This window comes from Emydura macquarii, unplaced genomic scaffold (genome assembly GCF_026122565.2).
Source record: "Emydura macquarii macquarii isolate MOO-44397 ecotype Brisbane River unplaced genomic scaffold, CSIRO-AGI_Emac_v2 contig_2897, whole genome shotgun sequence".
Taxonomy (NCBI): Eukaryota; Metazoa; Chordata; order Testudines; family Chelidae; genus Emydura; species Emydura macquarii.
In genome coordinates, this window is record NW_027133034.1 from 44,731,816 (window position 1) to 44,747,947 (window position 16,132).

The 16,132-nt window shown below is 39.8% G+C and overlaps 1 long non-coding RNA gene across 1 annotated transcript in view; it reads left to right on the forward strand.

Moving 5' to 3' along the window:
- The window catches only part of LOC137167018 (uncharacterized), a 35,340-nt gene extending 21,514 nt beyond the window's left edge, over positions 1-13,826 (forward strand). The window contains exons 2-3 of the long non-coding RNA XR_010923926.1: positions 11,974-12,047; positions 13,594-13,826. This is a non-coding gene — a long non-coding RNA (uncharacterized lncRNA). The remainder of the gene's footprint in view (positions 1-11,973; positions 12,048-13,593) is intronic.
- The last annotated feature ends 2,306 nt before the right edge of the window (positions 13,827-16,132 follow it).

The window sequence follows — 16,132 nt, forward strand, 5'->3', positions numbered from 1 at the left end:
CTAATGTGGTGTTACTGATTGACCTCAGGATTTCAAGGATTTTTGTTTTAGCATAACTAATTTTGAGTCCCACTTGGCCTACTATTTTTGCCAAGTCTTTTCAGGGGTGTCACTCAGTAGCGCAGTACCATCAGCAAAGTCTAGGTCTTCTAGGCATTTGCCACCTACCCAGGCTATACCAGTGTTTGTGTTGCTAACACAACACTATATTTGATCACACTAATATATATTTCTTGTAAGTGTGTGCAGGACAAGTTCTCACAAATGTGAGCTTGTTTGGTTTTTTGTTTGGTCTCATTTTCCTCAATTGAGTTTACTTCTCATTGATGAATAACTGAGTCGTTCACCAATTACATTTATGATGGTAAGCAAATATATTTTATTTTACAATGATTTTTCATCTACTCTATATTGCATTTATTTAAAAAGCAGATTGTACTAGAGAGAGACACTCGAAGTTGGAGTCTTGTGTCCTTAAACAGTCACTATTGCATGGTAAACTCCTTTGTAATCTCAGACGGTTTCAACTGTGACTACCCTGCGTAAGGATTCTCCAAAGAAATTCCTTTGGAATAAAAAAAATTCAGCCCTCATTTAAAATTCAGCCCTCATTTAAAATAAAAATGTGTTGTTCTGAGCCTTACATTTACCTTACAAACTTGAAAACAGGGCCAAAGCTGGCTATGTACTGGCCAAACTTGTAAGGTCATATTGCTACACTATAGCAGTCATATTCAATTTATCAGTGTGAGTACACTGTATCTTGCATACACCAGAATGTGATCTTTCTAGGCACATTACTGATGCTAAGGTTTGGTACTGGAAGTTTATCTGTACAGCAGGTTAAACAGCATAGATTTACTTTTCCTTAAATTTGCTGATCTTTTTCAAGTGTTTCTCATGCAAAATATTCAGTATCAAAGTAGGAAAGTGACAGGAAAGAAATTCAGAACTTCTAATTAGTATATAATGGAGTTGCCAGTTATTTTTAGTATATAAAATGGTTGTCAAAGGTGTATGATGTGCCAGTACTCAGTACAATAAGTACATATTATTCTGAACAATTAGTAGAATGCTGGGATATCTTAAAGTTTTCGTCACAAGTTGAACATAGGTTTTTTTGCACAATTGCTGAGTTATGTAATCAGAAGTTTTACACACACACACACACACACACACACATTTTAAAAGCCATTTTCCATTGAATATAAAACCACTGTAACTACCTCACCAAAAATAGCCCACTGCAAAACTAAACTCATAAGCTTTGCATTATTACCTATACTCCAGTGCTAGTCTTGCATTGAAACATAAAGTTGTAGTAGCCATTCCACAGTTAAAGTTAGCTTCCCATTGTAGGCTTGATTTTTAAACCTTCACTCTCCCCTGCTCTTAATTGCTTCTCTAAAAAGAAACGAATCTTCTTAAAATTTTACATGCATCATCTCCAATGGTAGAGTTTTTGAGAAATTTGTTAAAAGTCATAAAAGTAGTTCTAAAGTTATGGCATTTTGAAAATGTACTTATCTCTTTTTGAAATATTTCTTAAAATTTATTTGGTTCAACATATCTCCAGAATGGTTTTATTTATAAATACCAAGTGTGTTTGTTGTCTCATTAAGGAGAAATGGCTTAGTATTTTAGAAGAGGCTACTGAGGGGTTAACAAGATATAAATAGTTCTTACTATGTGTACCTTTCATTTTTATTATTTCTTTGGATTTATAAAAGAGGGATTTATCCAAGACTCTAGGTGACCCAGCAACAAATGAAATGGCTGTCTAAACAGCAATATTTAAATGATCAGTATTATCACCATTTATACATATTGTGCACACCAAAACTACATTTAAAGAACATTATAAAGGTTGCAAAGTCAAACACTCAAAAGCTAGGAAATGACAGAAGTGAAGTTGCCTCTGCAACCTTAATTCAAATCCTTTGTGTTTATGCATTAAGATACAGTTTTAATACCATGATTACACACTATTTTTTTCCCCATCAACACACCGCTGCATCATTCAGTGCACAGGATGGACAGTGCTCATTTAATGAACAGCTATACAGTATGTTGGTTTAATCTCATTGTTCAATGTGTGGCCGTGCACCTTTACTGCACCCTTTTCAAATCCTGCCCTGAAGACTGAATTTTTAATTTCTAAGCATTCATCTCTATAGTATGAGTATTTCACAAACATTAAATAATTTATCTTCACAACACTCCTATGAGGTGAGGAGGTGCTAGTATCCTCATTTTATCGATGGAAAACTTAGGCACAGACAGATTAAGGTAGAAAGTGTACACTAATTTTGAGTAACCAATTAGAGAAGTTGATTTTGCAGAGTATGTACCATTATATAGCATTTTTATGTTCCAAGCAGCTCCCACTGACTTCAGCTGCCACTGTGAGTATTCAGCCTTTCCATAAATCAAACGTCAAGGTATCAGATCGGGCTCCCAGAAAATGAGAAATACACATTTAGTAACCAGTTATGAAAGGACTGGTTTGAGTCTTTGTCCCCAGGACAACGTTCAACTGCCTCACCACTCTTTCTGCCATCTCCTGTCTCATGCACTATATATCTTCCAACTTCTGCAACGAACGAAGCAGGGGTCCAACAGACAACAGCCTGCTTTACTACACAGCCCTCATTCTTCCCAGAGCAGGTCCGTCCTACACACAGAATGAGGCAGCAGGCTTGTAGAATAACTACTGCACTATTTATAGACTATATCATAATGCATATATGAAAGTTGCACAGGCAACCTTAACTCTGGCATCTCCTAACTTTTGAGAGCTTGGCTTTGCAACCTTAATAATGTTAATAGAGCTTTTTTGTGTGTAATTTCCTCAGTTTTCAAAAAGCATATGGAAAAACTTATCATACCGATATCTACATGGTTTTCAGTTGGCTGAGAACCTTTAGATCCCCCATATAGATCCCCCTCTGCCACTTGATCTAACAGAGTAACTGATAGCAGTAGTAGACTGTCATCCTCTGTGGACCAGAGGGGAACAAGTCAGTTTCCCAGTGGTTTTCACAGATGTTTGCTGACAGCAAAGGAATGGTGAGTCTCAGGAATCTTGGGTTCCATTCCAGGCCCTGGAAAGGGAGTGTTACTGTAGTGGGAACAGATTCTTCTGCCCATTCCTGACAAGCATGACCCCTTCTGCCTTGTCCCCTCCAGTCTGTTTCTCTCTCTTTCTCCCCTTGGCTCCAGTCACCCATTCACATTCCCTATCCCCACTGGGTCCCAGTCCAAATCTCCCTCCCTAGGCTTCTTTTTCCATATCATTATCCCCTCACAGCTCTTTGCTCCAGTGTCTTTGCTCAGAAAGCCCCAGCTGTCCCTCCAAATCTTGGCTCTCCATCAGATCTGTCTCTCCTCAACATTCCCCCCCAGCCCAACCAGTTCTCAGTCCCAGTCTCCTTCCCTAGCCAGTCTAGTGTTCTCATCCAATCTAATCTGTCCCCCACCTATTGGTTCCCTGCCCAGCTCCCAGTCTCAGTCCCCCCAGTTCGTATTCACCACTCCTAGATCCCAGTTCCAATTTTCCCCTATGTCCCTATCTGTTTCCCTCTCACCATCAGTCCTACCTCCAGACTGAGTCTCTGCCTCCTCCCCAGGCTCCTTTTCTCAATCTATTCCCTCTACCCCCTTTCACTGCTTCAGCTTCAGCCCTTGTCCCCTCTGCATTCAAATTGGGTAGCTTCCTCCTCCAAGCTGCTTGGGCCCAGCAGTGAAGCTCACTAAAAACACTGGAAATAAGACCTTGTTCTCAGTTCAGAGACCTGGACCTATACCCAGCACAGCTCACAGCAGCCCAAAGCTGCAATTGCAGGTTCACTGCTGCTCAGCTCTGGAATGGAATATGCCCAGTGCAGATAGAATCTTCAGGGAATGCTAAAATCTAAGATATCTGTATTGAGCATATGCAAACTGCAATTTTTTAGAAGGCTAATGCCTTAACCAAATTTGCTCAGATTTTTACACCAATGGGAAAGGCACACATCTCCTGCCAAATTTCAAGTTCTCCAAATCATGGGAGTGCTAGAGCTTTTCAAAGAAAAGGCTGACAGAAATTTTTAACAAGAACAAAACAATATATTTTTCCCTAACATTTTCCTTTTTTTTCAGAAACAGCTGAACCATTTTGGCTGAAAAATCTTCCAAAAAATTCAGCCTGAGGCAGCATGAAAATTTCAGCCCAAATAGTTAAAGTTTGGCAAAGTTAAAAGCCACTGAAATAGGGTCTTATTATGGGAAGTGTCATGCAAACGTAATAATAGGCATCCTTACCAACCCTCCTATAACATATATTTATAAATTATAAATATTTCTAAAATAAATGGATCTTTTCCCATCTTCAGGGTTATCTGCAGGAGTCTCCAGAAGGAAGCAAAGATGGAGAGTTTGACTAGTGTCTCTTCTGTTCTTCACTCCTCCACACACCATATTAGGGATCATGTGAACATGAAGTGAATTCTGGGCCAATTACCTCCTTCCTTGGCTTCTCTGGGATCACTGCCATCTTGGACATACAAAAGGAGGCCACCTAAACTCTTATCAACAGAGCCCTCTCATCTGGGGAAAGCTGCAGTAGTTCCAGTTGCTCTGTTCCTCCTTTTTTGTACTATATCCTTAAAGGAGCTGCTCTGCTCCCTTTTCCTCTCATGAAAATGAACAAGTGGCTCAAACATTCTGTTTCTCCATATTCTTCATATGCTCTTGTTCAAAAAAAAAACCCCAAGAGCTGTAGGGCTGTTCTGTTCAATTCCATTGGAGAAGCCAAAGGCTCCCTAACTCCACTCAGACCACCTACCCATGTAAAAATTATGCTCACCCTCATCAAGTGGGTGAGCTGGTTTTTGAAGTCTTGGCTATATAATCTTTCATCCTCATGTTATTCCATCTGATTTACACTACTCATATATCCTTAACATATGCCTAAATGTATGTGACAGTTAATATAAGCATTTACCTATCTATGTACTAATATGTGATAGCTCTCTTCAGCCAAAAATCCTGTTTCCTATTCAAGAGGTACTTTTTCAGAATAATGCTATCACAAACCAAAACATTACTCATCACAAAAAAACACATATGGTAGGTAGTTGTGACACAATATAGTTAAAAATACAAACTTGCTAGTTTACATACACTTACCTAAACCTACAACACCATATAATCAATGCATTTCATAACACCAAACAGATCAATCAATCCAATTCAGTTCATATAAAATGTTCTTTTATTCCACTAATACATCATTTTATGAGAGAACACACAGAACTCTGACATAAATTAACGAACCCTGGAGTTATATTTCTTTTAAATCTTTACCGCACATTTCACAATACATAAAAACAGGATGCATCTTATTACCTTTACAGAACAAAACAATGGGCTGAAGTTAAGTTTGGGTGGATGGTGTAAATTGGATGGGGAGACAGTGATGAATGCTTCTATAGCTGTGGGGAACTAGATAGAGCCTTTCACTGTTCATTTCCAGACATTCTAATATTTGGGTATGGTATAGTAAAGTGTCTAGAATTCTGGTAAAGAAAGCATAATATTGGTTTTGAGTGTCAGCTGAACGCCAATAAAACATACTTTGAACCGCAACTCTGATTTAAACAAGGCTTTTTGTTTGATTTAGCCTCTTTCATTGTTAACTGAAACACTTTTAATTTGTAGATACATTTATTATACAATGTGAGAGCAGTACATGACCAATGGTCTGATTTATCACAATACTCTCAATATCCCAGGGGCTGGAAGCACTTTTCATCCCTGGAGTATTACTGTGTAAATACAATTAAAGTTCATGGGAGATGTATTAGCTTATACAAGTCCATAAAGAAAAGCACTTTGTGTTGCTTTAGAGCTGTGGTCCTCAACCGGGGGTATGTGTACCCCTGGGGGTACGTAGAGTTCTTCCAGAGGGTTCATCAGCTAATCTAGATATTTGCCTAGTTTTGCAACAGGCTACATGAAAAGCACTAGCAAAGTCAGTACAAAGTAAAATTCCATAGAGCTAATGACTTGTTTGTACTGGTCTATGCACTATATTAGTGTTTCTCAATGTGGGTGGTTGCAATTTATTTTATAATTGTATGGTAAAAATGAGAAACTAAGCAATTTTTCAGTAAGAATGCACTGTGACACTTTTGTATTTTGTCTGATTTTGTAAGTGAGTAGTTCTTAAGTGAGGTGAAACTTGGGGTACGCAAGACAGATCAGCCTCCTGAAAGGGGTACAATAGTTTGGAAATCATAGAATCATAGAAGATTAGGGTTGAAAGGGACCTCAGGAGATCATCTAGTCCAACCCCCTGCTCAAAGTAGGAGCAACCCCAACTAAATCATCCCAACCAGGGCTTTGTCAAGCCGGACCTTAAAAACCTCTAAGGATAGAGATTCCACCACTTCCCCAGGTAGCCCATTCCAGTGCTTCACCACCCTCTAGTGAAAAAGTTTTCCCTAATATCCAACCTCCACTTCCCCCACCGCAACTTGAGACCATGATGAAATGTTGAGAGCTTTAGAGCAGTCTTCTCCAGTTTACTTTACTTCATTTACTCCATGTTCACTCCTCCTCTGACAGAGAATGTTTCCAATGATGCTGCACTGCTGTAGATTGACTGTACGCCTCTCAGTTGTACAGTCCATGGGCCTAATGTTAAAGAACATGTAGGTCCATTACTCCTATGAAGGACAGCTCTGTAGCACCTGGAATGATCTGGTTTCACAGTGGTGCAGGAGAGTGTGGTGAATTCATTTTAATGAATTTCTTATCCTTTGACACTGACCCTCCTGCTTCAGGAGGAACCCTTCCTTCAGGATATGGCTAGCACTTCTCAGGCACAGAGCATGTCCAGGCCACAGAGCCAAGTTCTGCACTTACGGAGCAGCAGGATTAAGGTTTGGCCAATATAGTCATGCATCCAGATATAGTATTTCATAGCCATCCTTAGCAATCTATAATTTGCAGTAACCAAGAACTTTCAGGAAAAGTTGCCTGCACTCAATAATGGTTGACAGAGAATCATATGGAAAATGCTACTACGTATTCTTCCAATATGTTGCATATTGAAGTATTTTATATGGTCAGAAAAGTTATTTTGTAGACAATGCACCTTGGTACTGCCCTGGTGTGTCTCATTTATTTAGTTGATTGACAAAATCAAGTTTATTACTACTGTTAATGTTGAAGACCTAATATTAATGGGAGCAGTTGAGCGGGGTGCAAGAATTGAGGCTAGGACAAGCTGGTTCTTTATTGGTCTCGTATCATCATGAACAAAATACTCAGCTTGTTTCTGATTCCAGACTAGATAATGGTGATGATGTACCTAGCAAAAAGCCCATTCTGTAGCAGGATTTTCACATACAGGCTTGAGCTTGTACTACTGGCATTAGCACAGTCTTGTTTAGAGCTGTATCATTAATGGACTATAAATACAGAAGTCTAATAATTTCTGCAGTGTCAATTTTCTGACCACATTCACACTTTAAAGATCCCTGAAACATTAAATCCACCACTCACAGATGCTTATTTTCTCTTCTTGTGTATATTCATTAAGCAAGCTACATACTAAGTGGTCATTTGGACCATTATCTACAACATTCCATAATTTACAAGGAGCCAAAACATTTTCTAAGTTCTGCTATAAAAAAGAAACATTTACACTTCCTTTAGACCAGGCAGGTAATATTTAAAATGATCTGCACAATTAATGACTGGCAAGTAGAATGGCAACCAGTACATGCAGGAATAAAGAACTGCATTAGCCCAGGTACTCCCAAATACAATAAATGTGAGTTACCAAAATTTTCTTTAGTATTTTTTCTCTGTAGGTTAAGGAATGTCCATAACAATTAAAAATACTATGCTAATATACAGGTTTTTTCAAAGAAAATACATTCTGAATATTAAATATATTTCTAATACATTTAAATTAAAATTGTTATCGAGTTTGCGAATCTATAATTTTTTGCAATCTTAATTGTCTATTTTTAGCATTATACACATTTAACTAAACATAAATAGAGAAGCTTATCACACTGTCATTACAACATATTTTCATTAGCTGTACTGCTAAACGTGTAAAAACATGTTACAGTTACAAAACAGCAATAGATTTCAACTTCAGGCAAAGCAATTTCAAATTAAAACTGGCATCAATGCTACACAAGCTGCCTCTTCTACAAAGCAGCACTCAGTTGATTATTAGCCACAGCAAAGATGGAAAAATAAAGTGGCACAGAAGATGTTAGAAAAACATGTACATTAGTCCCTTTTTACTATGTACCATGGAAGTCCCTGATTTCTATGATCTTATTCTTCTCCCTCTTTATAAGACCAGTGCTGCACCACTGAAATCGGTGTGAGTTTTGCCAATGACATCAATGGAAGCAGAACTGGGACCCATGAGGAGTACTGCTTATTTTAGACTGAAAGGTACTGCTATTCCACACAACCTTTTTACTATCCCTTTTTACAAATGTAAATTATTACTTTGATAGAACTGCATATATACAAAACAAGAGAAAATATTACAGCGACAATTTGGTTAAACAACATTTTAAAAAATTCTGTAAGAGACATGGAATAGATCACAGCCCAGATTTAACAGTCCTAAAACTAGTTTGAGTTATATCATTAAAATGAATTTCCTACCAGTTCTGGGAAAGTGTGGATTTTACCCATATGATGCAGATATTTTGCTCAAGCATTAAAATAAAAATCAGTTTTTAAAAAGTCTTCTTAAATATGCAATTAACGTGATTAAAAATATCTTATTTGGGATGAGATGGCAAAATCCCAAGAAACAAACTAAGTTGGGTTTTTTAAAAATAAAATGCACTTTACAGTGTATCCTAAACATCCAAGTTACAGACCTATTCCCACAAGCCCTCTGCACATGGATGTCCGATCAGTCTCAAATGGGTTTCCATGTGTGGAAGACTTGCTGGTTTGGCTCTATGCTTACTAAGACATATAATGTTGGCATTTTAAGATAATGTTTTTTACTTAACTCACAAAATAACTGCATTCAAATGAACACAGAGTTCAGAGGGTTCACATACGCTAATAACTTCCCTTTAAGGACTGGGCAATTAAAATTGGAGAAAATATGCTACTAAAAATGTGGAAATATCAGACAACTGTCAAATAGCACATACTCAAACATGCACAGCCATACACATTGATTATTCTTCTGATTCATTCAATGATTTTTAAAACCTTGAAAATTAAGCACATTTTTCACCCTTGTATGAGGTACGCTGGAATCACACAAAAACTGGTCAAAATGATGAGGCCATACGCTTTTGAAAATGTACCCTGTCATGTCTCTTTCTCCATCCCAGATATGTCCCACAACTCTTACTTGGCTTGTTCAGACAGCATGTCAGGTAAAGTTTTAAAATAAAAAGCCACCCACACAGAATTCAACAGTGCTAAATAAGAAACGATTCACAGAAAAATAGGTCAGCGTGTTCTTCTTGAACACTCCAATGGTATTTTCCAGAAACTTCCAGGGTGGAGTATATTTGACAATAAGGTGTTCCTTTCACAGCAAAGACTGGCATATTTCCTTGATTTCTTTGGCAACACCAGTCACTTTGAAATATTTCAGTGAGATTTTATTTATTTATTATGCTAAATAATAGGCAACACTTATGCATGAGTTCTAGGCGCCTTAACAGCAATTAAGTTTACAATGAATTAAAATGTTTATCTTTGAATTTATAAAAATATCTATAGGAACCCATCCTATGCTCTGGGCACCTATCCTATATATGTAAAATACACATAATGTAATAAAAATATACTACTCAGAAATATAAATACTCCTAACCCTAAAGAAACCTCTTCCTCAATAGCATGAGAAAAACTTACGTACTGTATACCGATTACACAGTGTCTTCCAAATCACAACAACAACAGCATTCTTTATATAAAGTGGGAGAGGGGGCAAGTATTCCCATTTAGTCTACGGAATGGGGAAACTGTCCTTTGTTACTGAAAGACAAATGCTACTTGATCAACTGTATCTAGCATATATGGGTATTTTTGTTTGGTTGGTTCAATACATACAGTATATGAAAAAGTTTCATTTAAAAAGTTGGTCAAGAACAGTTGCTTGCCCTACTGCACAGTAAGTAAAACTGATTGTCTCTGTCCTCACAAAACCATAGATATGCAGGGCTGGAAAGGGACCTTGAGAAGTCATCTAATCCAATCATGCTGAGGCAGGAGGGACGATACTTAACAGATATTTGTCTCATACACTGGTTGCCCTAAGACATCCCTCATAATTAGGCCTAGTGGAATTCATTTTTTAATAATTTTGATGGGTAATATCAATTTTTATCAATTTAAATTTTCAGTTGGGAGAAATTATGGGGGGGGTGTCAGAATAATTATTTAAAGACAGTAGACACTGAGATTCAAAAAGGTAGTTTTGTAATTGTTAAAACAAATTATCAGCATATGTCAAAATATACAAAATAAGTATCTTCAATCTAACTCAAATAAGTTCTCAAGCAGCATTTTTCTTACTTTACCTATCTGTAAATTAGTTATTATCAATGGAAATATTTTTCCTCTGTTTATGTTTGCTGAAATTGACATTTACTGACAGTTACTGATATAAATCTCATCCTTTGAGCCTACTCAAAATACAGCTCCTCAGCCTTCCTTCCCCAACACACACATATCGACAAACATGTTCATTTCAATATTCAGCTTTTCCTCCTAGTTTCTTTCTCCTTCTTTAGGGATTGTGGGGAGAATGGGCTGGTTGCAGCATCATAATTAAGCACGGCTAGATTTCTGTTAAATGTTAGTAGAGTTTAGTATGGTATGTTTGGGTCACCGATCTACCAAGGGTGATATGGGTGGTGTACAGAGAATTTTGTAATCTCCTCCTAGGGCCCTATTCCTATAAAGTGTTGAGCACTCAGTTAGTGGGACTACTCAGTTCTTCAAAGGTAAAACATGTGCTTTAAGTGCTTCCCGAGATAGGGCCAGAATGCTCAACAACTCACAGGATCAAGCACTTACTTCCTTATAATAGATTCTCTCTATATATATGCAGATACAGGTATAAGCTTTCTGTGTAGCTACAAATGTCTGTTACTGTTAAAATGAACTAAATAAAAAGTTAAATTGGGGAGGGGGAAAAGCAGTTGCTAATAGTTTTACAGTGTCATAGTTTTGGACCAATTGAATGCTTGTTTCATTTTGTTCCCTCCTTAACCCTTTCATGTCATGACTTCATGCATGCCCAGGGTCACAGCTTTGCAAAGCAGGCCCATTATTTTCAAGTAAACTGAACTGCTCAGGACTGCACAGCATGCATTCTTAGGAATGCAAAGCGTTAATCTTCCTTTTAAGAAGCCTTGGGGGAACTCCAAGAGCACCAAGCCAGTAAAAAACTAAACATTATATAGCAGCAACTTGCAGCAAACCTGTCCCTGTATCAGATTAGGAAAATGACTCAGTTGAAGTTTTTATACTGCATAGCCAATCAAGGTGGCAGAGTAACTGCTCGTTCATAGTACAAATAATAATAATCTCCGCTCACAATGTTTCTGTGTTCATTTTCAAGAAGCAAGAAAGGCTATTTTCTACCCCTCTTTCTTTGTTCAAAGGGTGGCAAGAGCAGTGCCTTGCAAGGAGATGGCTGTGTGAACATCCCTCACTTTGCCATGCCACTGTTTCCATGTAACCTCTGTTCCACTCTGAAAAGCAAAGGCTGCTTGCCACTTCCCAGATACATATATATTTTTAAAATACATCAAACTGTTGGACAAAAACTGCAACTAAATCTATGGCTTCTTCTCCATCCCCCGCCCCCCAACAGCTTGCTCAGACTGAGCAGCTGAGGACACTCTAATGCGCCATGGCTAACAAGTTGATTTCTCTCCCCCCCCCCTTCTTCCCCCGTGCATGAAACAGGCATGACATGGCGAGTGGTTGCTGCTGTTTTAATAGAAAAAATGCTGGCGGAAGGTGAACGTACCGCGCACAGGGTAAGTTTGATGTTGACAAACTTCTTGTGGCAGCGAGACTGTGTCAGCACAACTTCCAGGAGAACGAGAGCGGCTCTTGCAGGGACGGCGGGAGGCGGCCGCGGGGACGGAACAGCAAATGCTATTCAGCCCGAGCAGTTTCAAGCCGCCCATGCTGGGGAATTACTGTAGTCTAGCTACGGCTCTTAGCACTGGCGCTGGATGTGTGTGTGTGTGTGCGCGCGCGCGCGGGGTGGGGGGGGAGGAGGCTGCAGGCAAGGGAGCCGAGTGGGGAGCTTTCAAGTTACTTTGCTCCATCCTGCCTGCGCACAGCAGAGGCAGGCGGGCTGCGCGTGAAGTGCGAGCAGCGCCTCCCCTGCTGCTTTGCGCTGCGGCCCCTTGGGTCACCCAACTTCTGCGCGCCCGAAAACTCCCTCTTTGTTTCCGAGTGGGACTCTCCAAAAATGTATTCTCGGGCAGACTGACAGCCGGGGTCAAGAAACAGCTGTTGGAGTTAATGTTTCTTCCTCCCACTTCGTCTGATGACTGTGCCCTGCCAAGACAAAGTGAGAGAGCGCACTGCTAGTACCTTCCCTCCTCAGCCAGCCAGGCTGCTAGCAACAAGAGATTGCTTTGCTTCAGCACACGCAATCTGATCCAAAAGGCAACAGCAGCCTGGATCGTGCCTTTCCACTTGCTAATATGGGGTTAGAGTTTACAGGATTGGTGCAGGGGGTGGGTGGTAATGGGGTAGGGACACGTGGGAAATTGTTCAAATTATTTGGTCTTTTTCTTTTTTTCACCTCCAACAATCTGACAGGCAGAGGAGAAATTGCATTTGTTTGCAAGGGCTGATTCACACTGCAGATCATTGTCCAAAGAGGGCTGCCAAAAAGTCTGCTTGTTTTTAGCCACTGGCCTGCCCAAGCTGCAAAATGCACATCCAATTCTGGAGCCAAATTACACCAAAGTTTGAGGATGCTCAAATCCAGGCTTTTGGTCTGGCTCATTTCTAATTGTCCTCATTCTCTGACCCCAGCCTGAGCTGCTGCTGACATTCCAAGCTATTCTCTGCAGCTCAGGCCACTTCTTTCCATTCCCAATCATGGTCTCTGCAGGCTGCTCTTTCCAGCCTGGGCAAACCCACTCCTCATACTGCTCTCTGGCTCAGGCCATCCATTCCATCCCTATCTTAATCTAGCTCTTTTCCCATCTCTCTCAAGGCCAGGTCTCTTGTTGCATTGGACAGGTACCATTAACTGCAATGTCTTGACCTATCAGTCCTAATCCTCAAAGGAAACCTGCACAACACTTTCAAAAGATGAGCATGGGAGCTGAAATTCATAACTTTGCTAGACACTAAAAATCACAGACTGAATAGAGGCATTGGATTTATGGCTTATTACAACAATCTATAACCCACTAACAAGCCCCCCACCCCAGCTGCTTCCTCCTCCCTTTCCTCTCTAAGACTGGAGGAATGTTAACAGGCCACTTCACCTTGAATGGTGCCTTGAAATATGTGTTAACGCCTGATGCTAAACAATCTGTTCCATCTTGATTTTAGCTGTGACATTCTGAGTACATTTCCCAGACCTGAAGAAGAGTTCTGTGTAAGCTTGAAAACTTGTCTCTCTCACCAACAGAAGATATCACCTCAAGTCACTCACCTTATCTCTCATTTCATCATCACATCAGTTGTGACATACTGTCATGACATCATTATGTTGTGACACAACTTGATGTGTAATGTTGCACTGACCCTTACATTTATGTATATTTAGAATGTTTAATCACTCATCACAGTGATGAATGGCATAGAAATGCCTATTAATAAATAAAATAAATACATCACGGGTACTGTATGTTGATGTCCTGCAACCATGGCTTTGCAACAGCTTCAATCAAATCACAGCACAGTAAATCCTACTGCCTCCCTGTAAGCCTGGACTATTTTACTTCTTCCCTAATTCCCTCTGCAGAACAGCACTCCACTCAACCAATTACTTCCTTTCTGTGTACTCTGCTGTGCCTGCTGTGCTTTCCAAACTGGTCAACTCCACTCTTTCATGTATTTTATGCACATATCATGTCTCCACCACTCACTGCTAATTAATAACTAATTTTTGCTAGCTAAAAAAGATATCACTTTCATTACCTACACCCACCTACACAAATCAGAACTAACTCCTGTACTTTTGGAGGTTATAAGGGGTAAAATCCTGACCCTTTGAAGTCAATGGCAAAACTCCCATTGACTTCAGTTGGTCAGGATTTCACCTATGGTACTCCAGGGCTGTATGCATTCAACATCTGTTCCTAAACATTCATCTCCAGTTAACCTAACTCTATCTTCCTATTAAGCTTCATGACTCTAAAGACACACCTGTAGCCTTTAATATCTTCATTACCTCTGTAGATGTCCTCTCAGCTAGTCTTTGCTTTTACATGTTCTGCAATCTCAGAAAGAATAACACCATTAGTCTAGCTATCTAGAGACTTCTTATTTAAAATACTCTAGTTGTAATTCATGTGTATTGGCTTTTTAAATCTTACTGGAATCTTCTTTTTTTATGCTAGCAGTTTTCAAGCATTAATCTCTAGAACGTCAAATTTTGCCATGGTTTAAACAACATGGAACTCCATTGACTTCATAGGGTTGCATGGAGAGTAAATCAAGGAAGAATTATGTCCATCAAGGTTAAAAAGCTCCTGAAGGCCATGAAAATAAATGACCCAATCCTAGGGCTTAGTGAAACAGCACAATAATCAGCACATCATAAGCCTGGGTTGGGAATTTGCTTTTTGGCCAAATGTGAGTATCATAGAGGCAATGTTATCAGCCTCAGGTAAGGGAGAGACAGACTATGACTTGTACAGTTATTATTTTACAGCTGGAGCAGCTGTTTGCTGAGCCATGCTAAGAATGTTGGAAGAAGCTACTAGTCCTCCAAAAGTCCCAGCAACAAGAATGCATGTATGCAAAAATGTCCAGTTGAATGTAAAACAGAAATGGGATTATAAAGAGTTCTAATGGCCTCTACTTAGACCACCCTAATTGCCTGGGGCCAAATTCTTCTTTCTATTACACCCTTAGGAATGTGCACAGATGTAACTAAGAATAAAATTTGGTCCTTACAGTCCTTATTTTAGGATTGTGTGACCCACTGCAGAATAAACCATAACTGAGGAGCAAACAAAGTGAGGAGAGAACATCTATGCATAAACACACACGCACCAAAATTTGGATAGGCTAAAAGGTATTCACCACTAAAAAGCAATATTTTTAAAATGTTCTTTAAAAAAAAAAAGCATGCTCATGAAAATGCTCTAGCTGCAACCAGGCAGCATTTTTGGAGATTGTGTGGAGACCCTGCATAAAGGTTTATCAACACATGTGATCGGGTGTACAGGACCTGCTCCACACCGCTAAAGGAGCAGTAGTGGTGTGTCCTTCAGGTCTGCCTAGGGAGCCAATCAGATGGGCCAATCAGAGCCCAGAAGGCTCAGATAAAAGGAGCTGCAGGGGCATAGCAGGTCAGTTTCTGGCTGGGACTGGAGTGGCAAGGAAAGGTGCTCCTCTCTGGACATAGGAGCTTGAGAGATAGCCAGAGTTTGGTTCTGGCTGCATTTACTTAAGCTGGGAGAAAGGGGACCTGAGAACTTGAACTCTGAGGTAAGGGGTGATGATAAGGGGACCAAGTGGGAAGAGGCCCAGGGAAATAGCACCTCATTGAAGTGACTGGTATGTGGCTGCTGTGTATAGAGTCCCTGGGTTGGAACCAGTGTAGTGAGCAGGCCTGGGTTCCCATTGGTGAAGTGGCTTAGGCCTGAGAAAAGGACAAGGCTTGTTTAGAAGTCTGAGCAAAGGGCTCTGTTTAAAGGGCCCAGACCTAGGGCTGAAGACCCTGGTGAGGGCAGATAGACAATTTGACTCTTTATTATCTTGGAATGGGTTCATCTGGACATTGCAACTTGGCCAGAGGGCCAACCCACTGAAGACCTACCAAGTGAGGTTAACAGCCTGCAGGGGAGCAGGAAAAGGACTACAATATTACATGTACCAGCAGGAGATGTTCAAGAGCTAAGTGCCTCCCATTACAGTA